Source organism: Chiloscyllium punctatum, unplaced genomic scaffold, assembly GCF_047496795.1.
Source record: "Chiloscyllium punctatum isolate Juve2018m unplaced genomic scaffold, sChiPun1.3 scaffold_1819, whole genome shotgun sequence".
NCBI lineage: Eukaryota > Metazoa > Chordata > Chondrichthyes > Orectolobiformes > Hemiscylliidae > Chiloscyllium > Chiloscyllium punctatum.
The window spans coordinates 17501-24645 of record NW_027311552.1 but is presented as its reverse complement, the minus strand read 5'-3'; positions in this window follow the sequence as shown (position 1 = coordinate 24645).

Below are 7145 nucleotides of genomic sequence, written 5' to 3'. Positions count from 1 at the left end.
AAAATGTTTAAAAAGAAGAAATCAGTAACCAGAAAAACTTAGAAAAATGTTTAAAAAGAAGAAGTGAGTAACCAGAAAAACTTAGAAAAATGTTTAAAAAGAAGAAATCAGTAACCAGAAAAACGGCGAAAAATGTTTAAAAAGAAGAAATCAGTAACCAGACAAACTGCGAAAAATGTTTAAAAAGAAGAAATCAGTAACCAGAAAAACTTAGAAAAATGTTTAAAAAGAAGAAATCAGTAACCAGAAAAACTTAGAAAAATGTTTCAAAAGAAGAAGTGAGTAACCAGAAAAACTTAGAAAAATGTTTAAAAAGAAGAAGTGAGTAACCAGAAAAACTTAGAAAAATGTTTAAAAAGAAGAAATCAGTAACCAGAAAAACTTAGAAAAATGTTTAAAAAGAAGAAATCAGTAACCAGAAAAACTGCGAAAAATGTTTAAAAAGAAGAAATCAGTAACCAGACAAACTGCGAAAAATGTTTAAAAAGAAGAAATCAGTAACCAGGAAAACTTAGAAAAATGTTTAAAAAGAAGAAGTCAGTAACCAGAAAAACTTAGAAAAATGTTTAAAAAGAAGAAATCAGTAACCAGAAAAACTTAGAAAAATGTTTAAAAAGAAGAAATCAGTAACCAGAAAAACTGCGAAAAATGTTTAAAAAGAAGAAATCAGTAACCAGAAAAACTTAGAAAAATGTTTAAAAAGAAGAAGTGAGTAACCAGAAAAACTTAGAAAAATGTTTAAAAAGAAGAAATCAGTAACCAGAAAAACGGCGAAAAATGTTTAAAAAGAAGAAATCAGTAACCAGACAAACTGCGAAAAATGTTTAAAAAGAAGAAATCAGTAACCAGAAAACTTAGAAAAATGTTTCAAAAGAAGAAGTGAGTAACCAGAAAAACTTAGAAAAATGTTTAAAAAGAAGAAGTGAGTAACCAGAAAAACTTAGAAAAATGTTTAAAAAGAAGAAATCAGTAACCAGAAAAACTTAGAAAAATGTTTAAAAAGAAGAAATCAGTAACCAGAAAAACTGCGAAAAATGTTTAAAAAGAAGAAATCAGTAACCAGACAAACTGCGAAAAATGTTTAAAAAGAAGAAATCAGTAACCAGGAAAACTTAGAAAAATGTTTAAAAAGAAGAAGTCAGTAACCAGAAAAACTTAGAAAAATGTTTAAAAAGAAGAAATCAGTAACCAGAAAAACTTAGAAAAATGTTTAAAAAAGAAGAAATCAGTAACCAGAAAAACTGCGAAAAATGTTTAAAAAGAAGAAATCAGTAACCAGAAAAACTTAGAAAAATGTTTAAAAAGAAGAAGTGAGTAACCAGAAAAACTTAGAAAAATGTTTAAAAAGAAGAAATCAGTAACCAGAAAAACGGCGAAAAATGTTTAAAAAGAAGAAATCAGTAACCAGACAAACTGCGAAAATGTTTAAAAAGAAGAAATCAGTAACCAGAAAAACTTAGAAAAATGTTTCAAAGAAGAAGTGAGTAACCAGAAAAACTTAGAAAAATGTTTAAAAAGAAGAAGTGAGTAACCAGAAAAACTTAGAAAAATGTTTAAAAAGAAGAAATCAGTAACCAGAAAAACTTAGAAAAATGTTTAAAAAGAAGAAATCAGTAACCAGAAAAACTGCGAAAAATGTTTAAAAAGAAGAAATCAGTAACCAGACAAACTGCGAAAAATGTTTAAAAAGAAGAAATCAGTAACCAGGAAAACTTAGAAAAAATGTTTAAAAAGAAGAAGTGAGTAACCAGAAAAACTTAGAAAAATGTTTAAAAAGAAGAAATCAGTAACCAGAAAAACTTAGAAAAATGTTTAAAAAGAAGAAATCAGTAACCAGAAAAACTGCGAAAAATGTTTAAAAAGAAGAAATCAGTAACCAGAAAAACTTAGAAAAATGTTTAAAAAGAAGAAGTGAGTAACCAGAAAAACTTAGAAAAATGTTTAAAAAGAAGAAATCAGTAACCAGAAAAACGGCGAAAAATGTTTAAAAAGAAGAAATCAGTAACCAGACAAACTGCGAAAAATGTTTAAAAAGAAGAAATCAGTAACCAGAAAAACTTAGAAAAATGTTTCAAAAGAAGAAGTGAGTAACCAGAAAAACTTAGAAAAATGTTTAAAAAGAAGAAGTGAGTAACCAGAAAAACTTAGAAAAATGTTTAAAAAGAAGAAATCAGTAACCAGAAAAACTTAGAAAAATGTTTAAAAAGAAGAAATCAGTAACCAGAAAAACTTAGAAAAATGTTTAAAAAGAAGAAATCAGTAACCAGAAAAACTGCGAAAAATGTTTAAAAAGAAGAAATCAGTAACCAGACAAACTGCGAAAAATGTTTAAAAAGAAGAAATCAGTAACCAGGAAAACTTAGAAAAATGTTTAAAAAGAAGAAGTGAGTAACCAGAAAAACTTAGAAAAATGTTTAAAAAGAAGAAATCAGTAACCAGAAAAACTTAGAAAAATGTTTAAAAAGAAGAAATCAGTAACCAGAAAAACTGCGAAAAATGTTTAAAAAGAAGAAATCAGTAACCAGAAAAACTTAGAAAAATGTTTAAAAAGAAGAAGTGAGTAACCAGAAAAACTTAGAAAAATGTTTAAAAAGAAGAAATCAGTAACCAGAAAAACGGCGAAAAATGTTTAAAAAGAAGAAATCAGTAACCAGACAAACTGCGAAAAATGTTTAAAAAGAAGAAATCAGTAACCAGAAAAACTTAGAAAAATGTTTAAAAAGAAGAAATCAGTAACCAGAAAAACTTAGAAAAATGTTTCAAAAGAAGAAGTGAGTAACCAGAAAAACTTAGAAAAATGTTTAAAAAGAAGAAGTGAGTAACCAGAAAAACTTAGAAAAATGTTTAAAAAGAAGAAATCAGTAACCAGAAAAACTTAGAAAAATGTTTAAAAAGAAGAAATCAGTAACCAGAAAAACTTAGAAAAATGTTTAAAAAGAAGAAATCAGTAACCAGGAAAACTTAGAAAAATGTTTAAAAAGAAGAAATCAGTAACCAGAAAAACTGCGAAAAATGTTTAAAAAGAAGAAATGAGTAACCAGGAAAACTTAGAAAAATGTTTAAAAAGAAGAAGTGAGTAACCAGAAAAACTTAGAAAAATGTTTAAAAAGAAGAAATCAGTAACCAGACAAACTTAGAAAAATGTTTAAAAAGAAGAAATCATTAACCAGACAAACTGCGAAAAATGTTTAAAAAGAAGAAATCAGTAACCAGAAAAACTTAGAAAAATGTTTAAAAAGAAGAAATCAGTAACCAGAAAAACTTAGAAAAATGTTTAAAAAGAAGAAATCAGTAACCAGGAAAACTTAGAAAAATGTTTAAAAAGAAGAAGTGAGTAACCAGAAAAACTTAGAAAAATGTTTAAAAAGAAGAAATCAGTAACCAGAAAAACGGCGAAAAATGTTTAAAAAGAAGAAATCAGTAACCAGACAAACTGCGAAAAATGTTTAAAAAGAAGAAGTCAGTAACCAGAAAAACTTAGAAAAATGTTTAAAAAGAAGAAATGAGTAACCAGAAAAACTTAGAAAAATGTTTAAAAAGAAGAAATCAGTAACCAGAAAAACTTAGAAAAATGTTTAAAAAGAAGAAGTGAGTAACCAGGAAAACTTAGAAAAATGTTTAAAAAGAAGAAATGAGTAACCAGAAAAACTTAGAAAAATGTTTAAAAAGAAGAAATCAGTAACCAGAAAAACTTAGAAAAATGTTTAAAAAGAAGAAATGAGTAACCAGAAAAACTTAGAAAAATGTTTAAAAAGAAGAAATCAGTAACCAGAAAAACGGCGAAAAATGTTTAAAAAGAAGAAATCAGTAACCAGAAAAACGGCGAAAAATGTTTAAAAAGAAGAAATCAGTAACCAGAAAAACTTAGAAAAATGTTTAAAAAGAAGAAGTGAGTAACCAGAAAAACTTAGAAAAATGTTTAAAAAGAAGAAATGAGTAACCAGAAAAACTTAGAAAAATGTTTAAAAAGAAGAAATCAGTAACCAGAAAAACTTAGAAAAATGTTTAAAAAGAAGAAATGAGTAACCAGAAAAACGGCGAAAAATGTTTAAAAAGAAGAAATCAGTAACCAGAAAAACGGCGAAAAATGTTTAAAAAGAAGAAATCAGTAACCAGACAAACTGCGAAAAATGTTTAAAAAGAAGAAATCAGTAACCAGAAAAACTTAGAAAAATGTTTAAAAAGAAGAAATCAGTAACCAGGAAAACTTGGAAAAAAACACTTAGAAAAATTTTCAGCAAAGTGTGAAAAATATTCTAAGTGTCAGCGGAGGAAAATGCTGCAGCATCGGGAAAGATTCGCAAACTTACACCGAACATGTGCTCCGAAGTGCCGGAGGAATTGGGTGAATTGAGCCCGGCAAATGGCCAGCTGTCGTTTTGTGCCTGCAGCCCGAAAACTTTAACTTTGTCTGTCGCGGAAGTCCGGACCGAGAAAAATCCAAACGGTTTTGACCGGACCGAGTTCCAGACCGATGCAGTCAAATTTGGAATTCAGACCCATTCAGTGCCACTTGTAGTTTTTCCGCAGTGAGGTTGGCGGGGTACCCGGAGATATATGGGAACACGATTTTTAGAACAAAATGGCGGCGCGGGACCGTTCTGAAAGGCATCCGAAAAACGGTTCCACGGGCATAGCACTTTAATGACAGGTATGAGTGCATGCCGGAGAGCTCTTGGAAGTCGAATTTTTGACACTTTGTCAATTTTTTGACAGATTTGACAAACTCTTTCTGTCTGTTCTAAGAGTCAGTCAGAGACTTGTGCGGCGGTCTTTTGACACTATTGGAGGGCGGGCAAACCCCACGTTGACTCCGGCCGTCCCTCCACAGGCGCTCGTGTCCAAAATGAAGGCGAGAGACGCGAGTGGCCTGGTTCCCTTGGGTGTTGCCAAGAAGGCTGCGGGCTGACCGTTGCCTGAGCACTCCCTAAAGCCTCTTGTGATGAGAGCAGACCTCGCCTGCCGCACGACCGGCTCTGGGAGTCGTTGGGCCGCTATTTGTGAATAGTCTGGTCCTCCTCTGCCACCCGGACAAGCGCGATGGCTCTGCCGCCCTGCGGTGCTCGTCACCCAGGTTTGGGGAACACGATACTCGTAACAAAAATAAAAGGCGGCTCGGGACCTGCAGGCGAAAGGGGTCCCGTGGTGCTAAGCACGTCGACTTCGGGTCTCGGTGCAAGCCGGAGAGCTCACGGAAGTCTAAAGTTTTCGGCACGTGGTCGAATCTTTTCAAAGGCTTACCCGGCTCTTTCCGTCCATTCTGAGAGTAAGTCAGAGGCCGGTGCGGAGGTCTCTTGACAATCGGAGGGGGTGGTGGCCCTCCGCAGGCGCTCGTGTCGAAAATGAAGGCGAGAGACGCGAGTGGCCTGGTTCCCCTGGGTGTTGCCAGGAAGGCTGCGGGCTGACCCTTGCCTGAGCACTCCCTAAAGCCTCTTGTGATGAGAGCAGACCTCGCGCGCCGCACGACCGGCTCTGGGAGTCGTTGGGCCGCTATCTGTGAATAGTCTGGTCCTCCTCTGCCACCCGGCCAAGTGCGATGGCTCTGCCGCCCTGCGGTGCTCGTCACGCAGGTATGGGGCACACGATGCTCGTAACAGCAAATAAAGGCGGCTCGGGACCTGCAGGCGAAAGGGGTCCCGTGGTGCTTAGCACGTCGACTTCGGGTCTCGGTGCAAGCCGGAGAGCTCACGGAAGTCTAAAGTTTTCGGCACGTGGTCGAATCTTTTGAAAGGCTTACCCGGCTCTTTCCGTCCATTCTGAGAGTCAGTCAGAGGCCGGTGCGGCGGTCTATTGACGACCGGAGGCTCCCATGGGTGTTGCGATGAGGGTGGAGGGCACAGAACCTTGCCTTAGCACTCCCTAATAAAGCCTCTTGTGAAGAGAGCAGACCTCGCGCGCCGCACGACCGGCTCTGGGAGTCGTTGGGCCGCTATCTGTGAATAGTCTGGTCCTCCTCTGCCACCCGGCCAAGTGCGATGGCTCTGCCGCCCTGCGGTGCTCGTCACGCAGGTATGGGGCACACGATGCTCGTAACAGCAAATAAAGGCGGCTCGGGACCTGCAGGCGAAAGGGGTCCCGTGGTGCTTAGCACGTCGACTTCGGGTCTCGGTGCAAGCCGGAGAGCTCACGGAAGTCTAAAGTTTTCGGCACGTGGTCGAATCTTTTGAAAGGCTTACCCGGCTCTTTCCGTCCATTCTGAGAGTCAGTCAGAGGCCGGTGCGGCGGTCTATTGACGACCGGAGGCTCCCATGGGTGTTGCGATGAGGGTGGAGGGCACAGAACCTTGCCTTAGCACTCCCTAATAAAGCCTCTTGTGAAGAGAGCAGACCTCGCGCGCCGCACGACCGGCTCTGGGAGTCGTTGGGCCGCTATCTGTGAATAGTCTGGTCCTCCTCTGCCACCCGGCCAAGTGCGATGGCTCTGCCGCCCTGCGGTGCTCGTCACGCAGGTATGGGGCACACGATGCTCGTAACAGCAAATAAAGGCGGCTCGGGACCTGCAGGCGAAAGGGGTCCCGTGGTGCTTCGCACGTCGACTTCGGGTCTCGGTGCAAGCCGGAGAGCTCACGGAAGTCTAAAGTTTTCGGCACGTGGTCGAATCTTTTGAAAGGCTTACCCGGCTCTTTCCGTCCATTCTGAGAGTCAGTCAGAGGCCGGTGCGGCGGTCTATTGACGACCGGAGGCTCCCATGGGTGTTGCGATGAGGGTGGAGGGCACAGAACCTTGCCTTAGCACTCCCTAATAAAGCCTCTTGTGAAGAGAGCAGACCTCGCGCACCGCACGACCGGCTCTGGGAGTCGTTGGGCCGCTATCTGTGAATAGTCGGGTCCTCCTCTGCCACCCGGCCAAGTGCGATGGCTCTGCCGCCCTGCGGTGCTTGTCACGCAGGTATGGGGCACACGATGCTCGTAACAGCAAATAAAGGCGGCTCGGGACCTGCAGGCGAAAGGGGTCCCGTGGTGCTTAGCACGTCGACTTCGGGTCTCGGTGCAAGCCGGAGAGCTCACGGAAGTCTAAAGTTTTCGGCACGTGGTCGAATCTTTTGAAAGGCTTACCCGGCTCTTTCCGTCCATTCTGAGAGTCAGTCAGAGGCCGGTGCGGCGGTCTATTGACGACCGGAGGCTCCCATGGGTGTTGCGATGAGGG